Below are 16,491 nucleotides of genomic sequence, written 5' to 3'. Positions count from 1 at the left end.
GGAGGAGGGGGTGCGGTCTGTCCTTCCTCGCCAAGTACTAAAGTTCTGACCCTGCATCCTGGCTTTTCTCGCGACTCAACTTCCCGGAGACCGCCCTAAGCCTAAGGTTCAGAACGCTGCGGACGCTGCCAAGTGCGTTTTCCTTCCAACACAAGGCAGCCGCTGTCCTTACTAAGCTTTATCAAAACCTCTGAGCAACCTAGGATTGCCGTGGATGCTTTAGGCAATATCCAGGGCAGCTCATCCCCTGCTGACAGAGAAGTCGAGAGCGGCCCAATTCTGCTAGGGTTCCAAATGGTTCTTGATGTCCAGGTGGGAACGCCGTGTGGCACCCAGTGCAAGGAGAGGAGGAAGACCCAGTTCTGCATATTTGCCGCTTCTTCGTAACCTCCTAGAGGTTTGGCCTGGGGGTCTCGTTTGTTTCGTACGTGTGACTTGTTTTTTGAGCTCCGTCCTGGGGCAGGGGTTGGCTCCCAGGGAGATTGTTCCCATCTGTCGGCTATTGATGAAGTTCACAGTTCGCTGCCTTGTCCTTCCGGTTTGGAGTCTGGCCCACCTGTTGCCAGCGCTCATTTCTTGTGGTCTCCGGCGGATTACGGAGGAAGGACAAGAAAGGACCTGGGAGTGAGCTACCTGGGGCCTGCCTCTTGGATACGGACTCGGCTCTCTTAGGGGAGTAGCCTTTTTGCGGAAGAGAGCGGGAAAACTCTAGTCCCGCCCCCTCCTCTCCTGGCGCTCCATGAGCGCCCCCCAAAGCAAAGCCAGCGTCAGTTCGCCCTATTTAGTGAATAAATAAAAGCCACCTAGATATCGCTAGCACCTCGTCTGTGTTCAAGACCATATTACCTAAACTGAGAGGGCCTAGGAACTGTCCTTAACACTCACTGACCAAGGAGGAGGGAACAGCTGTTCTTATTCCGTTTCCAACTCTGGAGCTTTTATCATTTCTCTGAAGTGTGGTGCAAGATTCATTTATGCCATGGCCTGTTTGGTCTCCTTTCTCAGTTCGTCGAGTCTGATGCCTCCAGATCTACTCTGGAGATCGCAATTGCCGTACGCTTCACGCTCCGCCTTTCAGAGGCTTGCCAGGGCGTTGGCTGTTAGAGCCCTGCCCTCATTTTGGTTATCTCCGCCCTCTTAGGACTGCATACTCAGGTTTAGGGAGTGTCGGTGTTAAAAAGTATGCAGCCACCCCTAGCTGCGGGCTGAACCGCTGGAGCTATCCTCGACTTTGATCTCCAGCCCTTAATTCTGTATTCTACTTACTGAAAGGAGCTGTCGGCTGCTCCGCATATTTGTGTCTACAAGGAGGCATTCTGCAGAAATGTAAATTGTAGAGAACTGGATGGGAAGGATGAGATTCTCTTTCCCTTTGTAAGGGGGTCCTCCACGGTGGCAATGCTGCTGCCTCTCCCTTTCAGATCCCAAGGCATCGGATTCCCGCTGCTGCGCTCCGCATCACCTCCTGTTACAGGCCCTGGAACTCTCTGCGCTTCAGTCTCTAGTGTAAACATTCCACAAAAGGACTGCGAAGGTTCAGCCTCCTCGCGCAGGGCGGAGTCAGCTGCTTCCTAGACGGGCATCCTGGCCAATAGAGGCTCCTACCGGCGCCGAGATAGCCAGTCTGATGGTTGGAGGCGGGGCCTGGCCCGGCAGTGCGGTAGGAGGAGCCTGCTCACGGACATTTTACCCAACATCGGTTACTTACCTTCCTGGGGCAGCCGGAGAGCTAGGGGTAGCCTTCCAATGCGGTGACCGGCGAGGGCGGGAGCGGAGTTTTTGGGCCTGTAGCTGAGACGGCACGGGGCGGGACAGGTAGAGTCCTCCAATGAAATGCGAAGAGCTTCCCTGCTTCCTCCAATAGTATTGTGGCTTGGGGGTGGGATTCAGCAATTCGTCTCCAATAGGCGGGGTTGAGTTAGGGAAGCTCCCCGCCAATAGGGGCGTGGAGAAGGTGAGCGGCTCCCCCCCCTCCCCTCCCAGCCGGGGGGGAAGGGGCGGGCATCAGAAGGCAGAGCACAGCGATTGGCTATATCTTTGACGGGCGGATAGTACGGCCTGTGCGGAGCGAAGTTGAGTCTTCCCTCTGCGGGGCGGGGCGGGAGAGTGGGCGGGATTTCCCGGGTAACAGAGAAGCGGCCGCGGCGGTAGAGGCGGCGGAGACGGTTTCTCCATCTTCCCCCCCTCCCCTTCCCCCCTCGGAGTTTCCCTCCCTCCCTCCCTCCCTCCTTCCCAGTCTGGGCACTGGGGCCTGTGACCGCTCCGTTAGCGGAGGGGCGGGGTGCCAGTCCGCTTTGGCGGGCCTGTGCTCCGCGCGATTCTTGGGGCCTCCCTGCCCCAGAGGCTCACGCCGAGAGGGACACGCAGTGAGGAGCGGCCGAAGCAGCTTTGCGGTGAGAGCACGCCGGGCCGGGGTCGGGGCGGGGAGCCTGGTGGCGGGTAACGCCGGAGCGAGGGTGTGTATTTGGGGGGGGGGCTGACCTCCTCGGCTTCCCGTAGAGCAGGAGGGCGGGAGGCGTGTGGATGTGTGAGGGGGGTGGGGGGCGGAGCGGGGTAGCTCTCGGTGCGGGAGGGGGAGGAGAGCGTAGTCCCGGTGCGCGCGGAGGGGGCGGGCTCTCGCGCCGCCGCTCAGGGGCGGGGCCGGCGCGCGCGTGCGATTGTGGAGAAAGGGGCGGGGCTGGGCCCTATGCTGAGTGCTCTTTGCCGCCGACCACCCCTCCAGTCCTCCCTGGTTGGGCGGGGCCTCGGCTGGGCGGCCTAGCACTGGCCTGCTGGGGTTGGGAGACAGGCTGGGGGTCTCCCGCCTGTGGCTTCGGGGCGCGGCAGGGAGGGGGCGTGAAATCTGGCTTCCTCCGCCTTCCTGGGATCCGGTTGGCCGGAGGGGCCGTACGGAGCGGCGATGCCACTCCCCCTGGCCGTCCTCCCCCTTTCCCGGGTTTCCGCCTCCTTGGCAAGTGAGGCGGGGCTCGGGAAAGCCCGCTGTCCTGTCTGGCTGAGAGTCGCGGCGCCTAGATCTGCCCCGCCCTACGTCTCCATAGGGTGGGAGGAGCCCCCAGACTGCGAACTGTGGAGGTGTCAGGACTTTCTCTTGTAGCTCGGCCAAGCCTTTTGCCGGGGCCCGAGAGTCAGGTGCCAGAGCTGTTGTCTCTGCTTTACTCGGTGCAGCATGGATGGCACTGTGCAGCCTGGAGAGTGGGAGCGTGGTCCACTTCACGGCACTCTTCGTTGTAATTCTTGGGGCGAGGTGCTCAAGGTCCTTTCGTTGCAGTCTGCGGTCGAGGACTGCTCGTGCTGAGACCGTGCTTCCGCAGCGGTGCTGGTTGGGGGGAGGGGCGGAGAGTCATCAGAGACTAGAAATGTGGCCGGGGACAACCTTTCCTGGAGTTCCCTTGATGTTGGGTTACCGAGGCTGAACGGGGCGGGGCTTCCTCTAAGCCAATGGGATGGTGGGTAGTTAGTTAGACTTGGCCACTGTTTCTTTGCCTTAGAACTTCAAATCCAGTTAGCCAAGGAAGGGCTGAGAAAGCTTCTCTTCACAAGACTGAGATTTAGAAAAGAAAGTGTTGGATTTGCATTTTACTAAATGATTTTTTATCAAAAACGCTAATTAAAAAAACCACTGAGACTTTGAATAAAATATTCCAGTTTCTTCAGCTCCTGCATTTTTTGAATGCCCTAATTGTACAGCTGGTCTGCTACTTAATTTCACAAATAAGTAAGTTGCCCTTTAGGTAACTTTAGGTGTTCTTGAAAAATCTGGTTTTTCTGTTAGAACATCTAGACCACTTTCTATTTATATTTATAAAGCATAATGTTCTTACCCTATTTTATTAGAGAAGGGTGAATTTGAGGCTAGTGTATTGAGCCTTATGTATGTGACTTATGTACTGTTGCCCTGCAGTCTGTATTTGGAAATTGCCTTAGGACATTTCAAGGTTAATGAACCACTTTAATTGAGGATTTTGCTCGGAGTTGAGACATTCTTTTTTTTTTTAATTGGAGGCTAATTACAATATTGTAGTGGATTTTGCCATACATTGACATGAACCAGCCATGGGTATACATGTGTCCCCCATCCTGAATCCCCCTCCCACCTGCCTCCCCATCCCATCTCTCAGGGTCATCCCAGTGTACCGGCCCTGAGCGCCGGAGACATTCTCTTTTCTTAAGAGAAATTACTTGTGTTTTCGATATTTTTCATGAGAAAATAAACATGGGACAAATATGTTTATTTATTCCTTAATATCTTATCAAGCCCTCTGGCTAATTAGCTGAAGTGAAGTGAAGTTGCTCAGTCGTGTCCGACTCTTTGCGACCCCATGGACTGTAGCCTATTAGGCTCCTCTGTCCATGAGATTTTCCAGGCAAGAGTGCTGGAGTGGATTGCCATTTCCTTCTCCAGGGGATCTTCCCTACCCAGGAATTGAACCCAGGTCTCCCGCGTTGCAGACAGACGCTTTACCGTCTGAGCCACCAGGGGAGCCGAACTGAAGTTGAATTCTGAATATGTGCTTTGCTCATTTGGGACTGACAGCTTGGTGTCCTGTGCTATACTCATGTGAAGAGATTTAGTCCCACCTTCTTAGCTAAAGAAGTAGCAGTGGCAACGGTAACTTTAATTTGGTTAGTGGTGACTGTAGTAGAGTGTGTTAGTGCTGTGGAGACAGGAAACCTGGGTATTTCCCTGTTTCTATAAACTGATAAAGTTGGTGAAAATAGCGGAGAATTTCCATTGAGGAAAGTTTGGTCAGCACATAATTCCCACTATTTGTAATGCTGTGTGCTGGGAAACATAGAAGACCTAATTCATGCCCTTGAAGACTGTGAGCCAGGGTCAGAAGTCCCACGTAGACTTTAAGATTTCAAGTAAGAGCCTAAATAATGCTGTATTAAGAAAGTTAATATCAAATATCAGTATCATATCGTTTTGTCAAAGACCCTAGATAGATTTGCATTTTGTAATTAAGGTTTCGCCTAAACAGTTAAAAAAAAAACACACTTTTTTTTTTTTTTTTTTTAGGACAGAGTTATGTAGTAATTTGATAAGATTCCTGGCAAAACATAATCCAGTTTGCATCTTTAGTGCAAACAGACAAGATGCTGAAGATCTTTGCCAGGCAGATGTTAATGGCTGTGAATTTTAGTTGAAATTAAAAGATTGTATCCATGGCATTCAGTAATACAGGGCAGTGCTTTCAAAGGCTTTCTTACTCTTCTGGATAACTCTATCAATCAAGAATTTGTTAAGCTTTATTTTCTGTAGAGTCTTATAAAGATGATGTTAAATGCTTTTTCAAACTACACATTGTCTCTCTTCTTGAGTAATAATAAGAACTTAACACTTACTGAGCCCTTAACTATGCCCCAGGCACTGACTTAAGTATTAAACATTTATTAATGTTTAATGCTCACTACAGGACTGTGTAGTAGGTACTATGAAATCTGTTTTAAAGATGAGGAAACAGTGGGACAGAGAAGTTAGACATATGGTAAATGGCTAATCCAGAATCTGAACCCAGGCATTCTGGTTATAGAGTCCAGGCTCTTAATGCTATACTCCAGCTGCCTCTGGTCTAAGAATAGTAAATGGAGAAGGAGCAGTGTGGTGTTTGTTTTTTTCTAGTTGTAGTAAAACATATAATATAAAATTTACAATTTTATCTATTTTTAAATGTGTGATTCAGTGACATTAAGTGCATATACATTGTTGCGCAATCATCACCTCCATCCACATTTCATCTATCCATATGATAGATGTTTGGTTGTTTCCACTTCTTGTCTAAGTGGAATAGTGTCTATTCCACTTCTTGTTTGTGCTGCTGTGAACATGGATGGATAAATATCTCTTCAAGTACCTACTTCGTATTCTTCTATGTATATACCCGGAAGTGGAATTGCTAAGACATATGATAATTTTATGTTTAATTTTTGGAAGAAGCAGGAATGTGCTTTTGAAGGCACGTTTGAGGGGTAAGATTGAGCTTCAGATTCTAAAGGTAAAATGAGTCAACATGCATTGTTGACCACCTTTTTTAAGTTCAGGTATAGTTGATGTACAGTATTATATAAATTTCAAGTGTACAACACAATGATTCACAATTTTTTTTAAGGTTATTGAGCATCTTCTTAAATGGCTCTGGATTGACACAGGAAGAGTCTTTGTCCTTGAAAAGTTTACATTCTTAGAAGGAAAGGTAAATATACATATAATGTGATTTTTACTACACGCCAGTATAGTTTGAATGTGTAAGAGGCAAGTACAGAGAGCTGTAAGGAATTCAGTGGAGAGCCCAGCTTTTGGTGGGAAGAGGAAGAAGGGACGCTGAATAAGAAACAGGAGAGGGAGTCTGAAATCAGAGCCAGTTTAAGGGAGTTGTTAGACATCTCTCAAAATACCCCAGAGAATGCTTTGGAGTGTTAGAAAGGATGGCATTGTATTGAAAATGGCATGTGGATTGTCTGTCTTCCAGAGTTTGTGAATCCTTTTCTCTTCAGTGGCAGATGTGATTGCTTCCTCTGCTTAGGAAGGTAGTTAAGAAGCACAGGGAAGAAATTATAAACTTGGGGTAACTTCTTGTTACTATGTTAAGCTCAAGATACTTTATTAATATGGGCAACTGTTATTTCCTAATACTTCTTTTCCTCCACCTACCTTCCTGTTTCTGTTACTTTAATAAGTGAGTAGTCAAAGAAGTATCTTAGGATTTTAATATTTTTCTTGTTACAGTTTAATTAATTCCTGGTTTTTGTTTTTTGTTGAGATGAAGGTCAAATAATGAGATGCATCCAGCAACATACTTGGGTAGTCTGAGTTCTGAATATTTCAAGGAGTTTTGTTTTTCTGGCAGATATCTTTTAAATTTTGAATTTTAATTATCTTTATACAATTATCTGTTCAATTGTCTTTTAACAACACATTAAAGACCTTTGACTTCTCTTCAGTTATGTAATTTTCTTTTGCTGTCTGTTTCTTCAAAAGGCAAGCCCTTCTCCCCCAAAGTCCCTAAAGACATGCCCAGTGGGATTTGTTGTCAGATATAACCAAATGCAGATTTTTTTTGTCCTTGTATATTTGCAGGACAGCAACCTGATACTGATTTTCCTCAGGGAGAGCTGCACCAGCAGCTCACAGTTCATATAGATTGGGACTATTTTCTCCATAGCCTCAGTGTCTAGGACAGTCCTGGCATACAATCGGTCATAGATAAGTAGTTTACAAACTGAACTCTGATGACATTTTCTAGTTTGATAACTAGAGGACATCCTGGAGTGTGAAGTCAAGTGGGCCTTAGGAGGCACTACTATGAACAAAGCTAGTGGAGGTAATGGAGTTCCAGCTGAGCTATTTCAAATCCTAAAAATGATGCTGTTAAAGTGAGATGGTTACATGACATCACTGACTCAATGGACATGAGTTTGAGTAAGCTTTGGGAGTTGGTGATGGACAAGGAATCCTGGCATACTGCAGTCCATGGGGTCGCAAAGATTTGGACACAACTAAACAACTGAACTGAACTGAAAGTGCTGCACTCAATATGTCAATATATTTGGAAAACTCAGTAGTGGCCACAGGACTGGAAAAGGTCAGTTTTCATTCCAGTCCCAAAGAATGTTCACACTACCACACAGTTGTGCACATTTCACATGCTAGCAAGGTAATGCTTAAAATACTTCAAGTTAGACTTCAACTGTACATGAACCAAGAAGTTCCAGGTGTATGGGCTGGGTTTAGAAGAGACAGAGGAACTAGAGATCAGATTGCCAACATCCGTTGGATCATAGAGAAAGCTAGGGAATTCCAAACAAACATCTACTGCTTCATTGACTATGGTAAAGCTTTTGACTGGATCACAACAAACTGTGGAAAATTCTTGAAGAGGTGGGAATATCAGACCATCTTACCTTCCTCCTGAGAAACTTGTCAAGTCATTCAGGTCAAGAAGCAACAGTTAGAACCAGAAATGGAACAATGAACTGGTTCAAAATTTTCAAAGGAGTACATCAAGGTTGTGTATTATCACTCTGCTTATTTAACTTATATGCAGAGTACATCATGCAATATACCAGGCTGGATGAAGCACAATCTGGAATCAAGATTGCCGGGAGAAATATCAATAACCTCAGGTATGCAGAAGACACCACCCTTATGGCAGGAAGCAAAGAGAAACTAAAGAGCCTCTTGATGAGGGTGAAAGAGGAGAGTGAAAAAGCTGGCATAAAACTCAACATTCAAAAAATTAAGATCGTGGCATCCAGTCCCATCACTTGATGGCAAATAGATGGGGGAAAAAAATGGAAACAGTGGCAGATTTATTTTCTTGGGCTCCAAAATCACTACGGATGATGACTGCAACCATGAAATTAAAAGACGCTTGCTCCTTGGAAGAAAACCTAGATATTGTTTTAAAAAGCAGTGACATCACTTTGCCGACAAAGGTCCATCTAGTCAAAGCTGTGGTTTTTCCAGTAGTCATGTACAGATGTGAGAGCTGGACCATAAAGAAGGCTGAGCACCAAAGGATTGATGCTTTCAAATTGTGGTGCTAGAGAAGACTGAGAGTCCCTTGGTCTGCAAGGAGATCAAACCAGTCAATCCTAAAGGAAATCAACTCTGAATATTCATTGAAAGAACTGAAGCTGAAGCTCCAATGCTTTGGCCACCTGATGCGAAGTGCCGAGTCATTGGAAAAAACCCTGATGCTGGGAAAGATAAGAGGGCAAGAGAAGAAGGGGGTGACAGGATGAGATGGTTGGATGGCATCACTGACTTAATGGACATGAGTTTGAGCAGACTGTGGGAGATAGTGGAAGACAGGAAAGCCTAGCGTGCTGTTGTCCATTGGATTGCAAAGAGTCAGACATGGCTTAGTGACTAAACAACTAGAGGATACCTCTGTTTAGTTGGCAGTTGGCTTCAAAATTACTTGGGCTTTTATTGGTAGGAATTTCTAACTGATCCATCTGCTTTTAGCTCCTCCCTTTTGCTTTTGTTTTCCTCACCCACTCTTCTTTGTGAGTGCCTGCATGTTAGTTATATTTACCAGCATCGTGGTGGTGAATGTTTTCTCAGTCCTGTTGATACCCTCCAGGGATAGGCTTGCTGACTTGCAGGCTGTCGAAGGATATACAGAGACACAATCCCTTATTTGCAGCTCTGAAATACAAGTATTTTTGTTTGTTTTGGTAAGTTTGGAATTCAGAGGCACAACTTCCAAATTTTGGTAAGTTTGGAATCTGGTAATAAGGAATTCAGAGGCACAGCCTGATCTGAGCTGTCCCACTTGGTGCAGAAATGCGAATGTGCTTGATTATGGAGAGCTACACTGTGCACCATACGCCTTTCCAAAATCTAGGCAATACTGATAACTCACATTTCTATCACTGGAAACCTCTCCTGTCTACTGTAGAGGAACAAATCCAGTTGCCCACTTCATACTTCGTCTTGGATAGCAAATAGGCATCTTTGACTTCTTTCTTATTCACAGCAGAAAAATACTATTTGCTCTATATTCAAAAAACTATCCAGAATTTGACCACTTAATTCCACCCCCTACCCCCAGCTACAGCAGTGAATGTCACTAACATCTCTCTTTCTAGCTTGAATTATTTCAGTAGCACCTTAACTGTTCTGTTTTGTTACTGCCACTCTTCAATCTGTTCTTAACATAGCAAACCAAGTGATTCTCTGCTTAAAACCCTCCAATGGCTTCCCATTTCAGTATGAGTCTTTATTATGACTTCTGAGAACAGAAGTGTACTCTCTACCTGTTACCCCCAACTCCATTACCTTTCTGACTTCATTTCCTACTAGTCTGTCTTTCTTCCATTCTACTCCAACTACATGGCTCTTTCCCTTTTCTGGGAAAACGCCAAGTACATATGTACGTCAGAGTCTGCACTTGCTGTCCCCTCTGCCTGTAATGCTTCTTCTACTGATCCCCACATGGCCAGCCCCTTACTTCATTTACTTCATTTCATAAGTTACCTTATTAGTGAGATATTCTTTGGTCATTATTACCTAAAATTTCAAAAATTCTCCTCTGCTTTTTCTTCTTAGCATGTGTCACTGTCTAATATTTTGAACACTGTTATCTTATTTCTCCCACTACAATGTAAACTTCTGGGACTTACTTCCCTGGTGGTCCAGTGCAGGGGGTCTGGGTTTGATCCCTTGTCAGGTAACTATCGCACGTGCCGCAGTGGAGAGTTCGCATGCCACAAGTAACAATCCCACCTGCTTTAAGTAAGACCTGACGCAGGCAAGTAAATAAATATATTTTTTTAAACATGTAAACTTCCTGAGGAAAGAGAAGTTTGTTTTATTTTATTTACATCTATATCCCTGGCTCCTAGAACAATGTCCGACACATAGTATGTGCTTACTAAATATTAGAGGCTGCATACATGTGTGAATGAATGATTTGGTTTCCATCACAGCAAAACACTATCCTAAGCACAGTGGAGGACACCAAGATGCTCAAAGGTTTGTGTGCCCGTGTCTGTGTGGGGCAGAAATAGAGCGAATAGAATAGAGGGAATATGAGGTGAGCGGCACATCTATCATCCACAGAACCACCTTGAGTTCTGTTCTTTATAATACTTTCTTTAAAGCTGCAGCTAACATAACTTCTGTTATACTTAATCTGTTGTTTTATACTTGCCAGTTAATTTATAGAAACCTTGTCACATAAAGTAAATGTTAATGTCCTTGAGAAGAGGGATACACAATGATTTCCTTTTTTAAAATTCCTCTACTGTTAATATTCAGTTTTTTAAACTTTTCATTTTGGAATAATTTTAGGCTTTAAAAACTTGAGAAAATAATACAAAGAATTGCCATATAACCTTCACCCAGATCTCCCAAATGCAACTTACATAAAACTACAATACAGTGATCAAATCAGAAAATGAATACTGATACACTTGTTAGTATCTTTTGAATTGAACTAAATAGTTTCTTGTCCATTTTTTGCCTGTAACATCAGTGTCAGTTAGACCCAATTTTAGTTTTTGAGTTTCTTTTTTGAGCAGTATTAACTACCTGTAAAAATTTATATTTCATGACTTTATTCTTTATTAAAGGTCTTAAAGAACGGAAATTTACTTATTTTCTTTTTAATGGAATAAGCTGGTTCTAGCTTTTACCCTTTATACATCTGACCTACGTTGTAGGATCTTGATGATCTTAGTTATCCTATATCTTGAAGCATTTTGGTCTTTCATCATCTTAGGAATTACTTTATTATTACTGATCAGTTATTCCCAACTATGCTAAAAAAAACACCTAAAATAACAAGCGGAAGAATGATGAATTGCCTAGAAGGATGTGTTGTGTGCATGCGCGCCTATTCAGTTGTGTCTGACTTTTTGCGACCCCATGGACTGTAGCCCACCAGGCTCCTTGTCCGTGGGATTTCCCAGGCAAGAATGCTGGAATGGGTTGCCACTTCCTACTCCAGGGGATCTTCCCTTATCCAGAGATCGAATCTGTATTTTTTCAACTCCTGCATTGCAGGTGGATTCTTTACCACTATACCACCTAGGAAACCCTAGAAGAATGATACAATAGTAAATTTTTAAGTCATCATTACTGCAGTTTTCTTACTGCTTTGCCCAAAGCATTACAGCATCTTTCAAAAAAGTATAAAAGAAGTTGGGGGATGCCATCTGAAACATTATGTAAGATATTACCAATTGAGTTATCTGAGTGAAGAGTAGATGACAGTTCTTTATGCTGCTATTTTTATAGTTTTTTATAAGCTTTCATTCAACATATTTCATAACCTGTAATCTTTTATTTTCCTCCAATAATGGCAAAGAGGAAAACTAACAGAGGAAAACGTTTCACAGTTATTAGAGGAACTAACAGATGAAAGTAATGGGCATAATGGGCATCCCTGGTGGCTTGGTGGTAAAGAATCCGCCTGCCAATGCAGGAGATGTGGGTTCAGTCCCTGGGTCGGGAAGATCCCCTGGAAAAGGAAATGGCAACTCTAGTATTCTTGCCTGGAAAATTCCGTGGACAGAGGAGCCTGGTGGGCCACAGTCTGTGGGGTCACCAGAGAGTTAAACATGACTTAGTGAGTAAACAATAACAATGCAACAGATAGCAACACTCTTGGCTATGATGGTGATGGTAGAATTGATTGCATAAGCCAAGCTGATGACTTTGAGGCTTTAGATGATAATATCCTAGATGAATTTTCTCAAACTGAAGAATTAATGAGTAGACAATATATTTCTGAGGGTAGGGTGCAGGCTGGAATATGATGTCCTCATCCAGGAATCATTCAACTAGAAGGACTCAGGAATGCAGTATTTTCAACAAGAGTGTAGACCATTCCAATTTGCTAAAAGGATGTACAATGGTATTCTTCTACCAAAACTTACTTGACACAGTTTGTAAATGGACAGATGCCCAAAGTTGTGTTTGATGATGTGAGGGCAAAAACCAATAAAAACCCCAAAGTAATAATAAGCTGGAACTTTACTTGAGATAAGTCTGTGCATGACAGTTGATGACTAGTCAGTTGCATTTTAAAGGATATTGATTATTTTGGTTATATATATCTTCAAATGGAGAAGGAAATGGCAACCCACTCCAGTGTTCTTGCCTGGAGAATCCCAGGGACGGGGGAGCCTAGTGGGCTGCCGTCTATGGGGTTGCACAGAGTTGGACACGACTGAAGCGACTTAGCAGCAGCAGCAGCAGCAGCATATCTTCAAAATCAGAGAGCTGTGGACTAAAAATTTGGATTTGCAGCTTAAATTCTCACTAAAATTTCTAATAAAGGTGTTTCTAGCTCAAATGTTTAATAAGTTTTTCTGGCATACTGGGGTTAAAGGTAAATCACATGTTGTAAAGAAAGCAGTGTTACCATCTGCACATACAAGGTGATTGTCCTGAATCACCTTTTTAAAAATTGTTGTCACGCTGTAGTATGAGCTTTCACCAAAGCTCACAAAAGGTGTATATCAAATGGGATTGTCGTTATATTAATCCAGGTTTCTCAGCCATGGCTCTATTAATATTTTGGACTGAATCACTCTCTGTCGTGGGGAACTGTCCTGTGCACTGCAGCGTGTGTGGTGACATCCCTGGTCTCCATTCATGAGATGCACCCCTCTTCTGGAATTGTGACAACAAAAAATGTCTTCTAACATTGCCGGATGCACCCTGGAGGGGGGCAGAATCTCCCCAGATTGGGGGACTGCCTCTTCAGGAAAATGTGAAACTACGTTTCAGGGGAGGCTTGGGTTTCATATCTTGTGTTATTTTGAGGAAAATGGGTTGTTAATTTTGTTGAGTGATTATTCTAAGTAATGTGGGAAATCTAAATGGATTGACTTTTTCATTCTGGAAACATTTTTTTCACTTTCTAGCAGATTTAAATCCAGAAGTGGATTTTTGGACAGATTTTGAAGTAGAATGTGACAGGAGTTTTACTGGGTTGAAGTAATTATAGTCACTTGTGCTTTGGCAAAAATTTCTTTACTTTTGAAGAGAAGCTTTCCATTTTTTCAAGAATATTCATTGAAATAAAACTGACCAGGACACATTTTATGTGATTTCATGTGATGTAGTAGGAGAGAATAATTTTAGATTTTTCTTTTACTCTATAAGTAAAAGATTAAAAAGTGTGCCTAATTCAAGATAATACCAACACAAAAGCAAGAGGCACTAAAGGGTCAGCCATAAGTTAAGTGCATTTCAAAAAGAAGGTTGTGTGTTAAAACCCTCCATAATAAGGTGGTATGTTCCATGCACACTATTACTTTGAAGTTACCTTGACTGAAAAAATTGTTTCCCTTTAAGCCAATGTATGAAATTTAATCTAAATTAAAAGATTCTTTAAAGTTGGACTTTTCCATTTGGATTTTAGTAATTATGGAGAAATTTCTGGATTTCTCAGAGGCCAACACTTTATTGTGGTTAAAGACATTTAGTTTGTAAAACTAGAAAATTGGCTTTTATTTTTCTTGTCCTGAGTGGGTCAGCTTTTACCCTGCCCTTCTGTCTGAACTGTGCCCCGTTCACGCCTCGTTGTTCTGTCCTGCTCCAGAAGACTCCCCTGCAGTGTCAGAATTATCCTGCTCTACTTACTTTATTTGGGAATTATGATTATTTTGCCTGATGATCTGGAGCTGTTCCCACTTTTTATTATAACAAATGACCTGATGACTTTTTAGTGTTCTGTGCTATTGTTTGCTCACATTCGGCTTTCTTTACTAGTTTCTATCCCTCAGAGTGCTTTTTTTTCCTCTTTTTTTGCTTTTTAAATTCTGCCTTCTTAGATTAGAGCTTTGATAATAGGGTAACCTCCAAATCTGAAACAGTTGGAGACCATAGTCGCAGATGAAAATCATGTCAACTGAATCGGGGCTTGAAAGTAGTTTTCTAACTCTTGCGGCTCCATCATCTGGTGTTCAGATACTTTATGGTTTCGAATTATACTGTACCTCTCTATAAGGAGGATCCTCTGGTCTGTCCAGTATTTCTACTCCAGATATATCATGTATTCCAAGGAGAAAGAGTATCTACCTTTTTGTTCCTTTAACCAGCTATGTGACCTTGAATAAGTCGCTTAATTTCTTTATCAGTTTCCCTCCAGATAGAAGGCTTTTGAGTGTGCTCAGTCGACAGCAGTGTTGTGAGGAGCTGGTAGCAGTCAGATGGGCAGGACTGGGCTGTTGTGGAGCAGGGAACGTCCTTGTCAGTGCTGGGGCCCCCACCCTAAGCACAGGGCTTGGCACTCAGGAACTATTTGTAGGATGGGTAAATTGACAAAAATTTTATATAGCTATTTACTGCCTATAAGTCCAAGTTACTATAATATTTTAATTCATCCTGTATACTCCCATACCATAATTCATCCCTAATTTTCAAAATATAACTAAGTATTACCTTCTCTGTATAGGATCTTTCTCAGTGTACACATTTCTACTCCCTTCCCAGTTGATAGTGCTTGTTTGTATCACTTGTGAACTAGTTTGTATTATTAGCTTTTCCTCCCACGATTTGATATAATTTTATAGTTGACACCCATATACACACACTACCTGAATTTTACTATTTCCGTTTTTACAGTACTTGTTTTATTATATATCCATCTTTCCATTCCATCATCCGTTAATCCAAACTGATTTCTTGGTGATATTCTAAGAACATTTCAGACATTGGTACACTCTCTTGGGGGGCCCTCTGCAGTGAAAATACAGAGTCCTAATCCCTGGACCTCCAGGGAGTTCTCTATACTTTTATCTAAGTGCTTGAGCATGCATCTCCTTATCTAGACTTCAATACTTGTTTCTAGAATTTACACACAATGAAATGCAGAAATCTAAAAAGTACATTGTGTCTGTGTTGAGAGCACACTGTATATATTCTGTAGCTCATTTTTTTCACTAGTCTGCCTTTCCCTGTAGATGAACCTAATCCTTCTAATTACTACATAGTTTTCTAAATATGGATGATCCAGTTTACTTAGCTATTGATAGACATTTAAAATTTTCATACTTTGCTGCAGTAAATATACTTGGCAGATGTATAGGATAGAGACCTAGAAGTGGAATTGTTAGGTGGTTAAAGAGTATGCACATTTTCTTTTTTTTTTCCTCCCCCTCCCCCTCTCCCACCCTTCACACATTTTCAATTTGCTTTAAAATTTTAATAAAAGCCTGGAAGTTGCCAACCAAATAGTCTTTACCAATTACCACCAGTAGTGTCTCCATGTACTCTCACCTACACTGAATATCATCATTCTCTTTTTAATTTTTGCTAGTTCCTTTGGGTAATCATTTTACTTTATATTACTAGTGAGGCTGTATATGGTCTTTCCAGCTAGCGTTTTGTTTTTAATCTTTCTGTCGCATCTCACGGTAGCTGGGATCTTAATTCCGTGACCAGGGATCGAACCCACCCCCACCACCCACCCACATTGGCAGTATGGAGTCTTAATTAACCATTGAACCATCAGGAAAGTCCCTCCAACTAGCTTTCAAACTTTTCTAGGGCATGGGTTGAAATCGCCTTCATATCTTTATATACCACCTTCATATCTAAATATTTGCTAAATGAATGAATGAGTGCTGCCAGAGCATGCCTGCTGTTGGGTAAGGCTGAAGAAAGGATGAATGAGTAAGTAAGTAAGTAAGTGTGTGAGAAGTTAAAGCAGAAGTTGCTCAACGTGTGTGTGTTAAATTAGTAAAGGAACTCTTCTTTCCTGTTTGTCTTCTCTTCTGTTTGAGATAGGATCGTGAGATGGTTAAGAATCCAGGTTCTGGAGGCAGGTTTCGTGGATTCATAGCTGTGCAACATTGGGCAATTTACTTAATCTTTGTGTTTCAGTTTCCTTATTTATAAAATAGAGAGTAGTAGCACCTTGCTTACAGGGTTATTGAATGGATTAAATTATTACTAGTAAATTGACACTCAATATATGCTGCTGTTATGTTAATTATTATCTTTCCCTTCTGCATATGCAGCATTTG

General features: G+C 43.0%; 1 protein-coding gene across 2 annotated transcripts in view; it reads left to right on the top strand.

Annotated features, from left to right (window-relative positions):
• Window positions 1–16,491, top strand: part of SIN3A (SIN3 transcription regulator family member A) — a 67,857-nt gene that overhangs the window by 2,064 nt on the left and 49,302 nt on the right. The window contains exon 1 of one of the 2 annotated variants that reach the window (XM_006080677.4): window positions 2,191–2,393. The exons of the other annotated variant lie outside the window; for it this stretch is intronic. The gene's annotated coding sequence lies outside the window, so the exon portion shown is untranslated. Of the gene's footprint in view, window positions 1–2,190; window positions 2,394–16,491 lie in introns of those variants that run through there. 2 annotated transcript variants of the gene reach the window in all.

Source organism: Bubalus bubalis, chromosome 20, assembly GCF_019923935.1.
Source record: "Bubalus bubalis isolate 160015118507 breed Murrah chromosome 20, NDDB_SH_1, whole genome shotgun sequence".
NCBI classification, from domain to species: domain Eukaryota; kingdom Metazoa; phylum Chordata; class Mammalia; order Artiodactyla; family Bovidae; genus Bubalus; species Bubalus bubalis.
The sequence above is the reverse complement of the archived record's forward strand: the minus strand, read 5'-3'. Positions and strand labels throughout refer to the sequence as shown.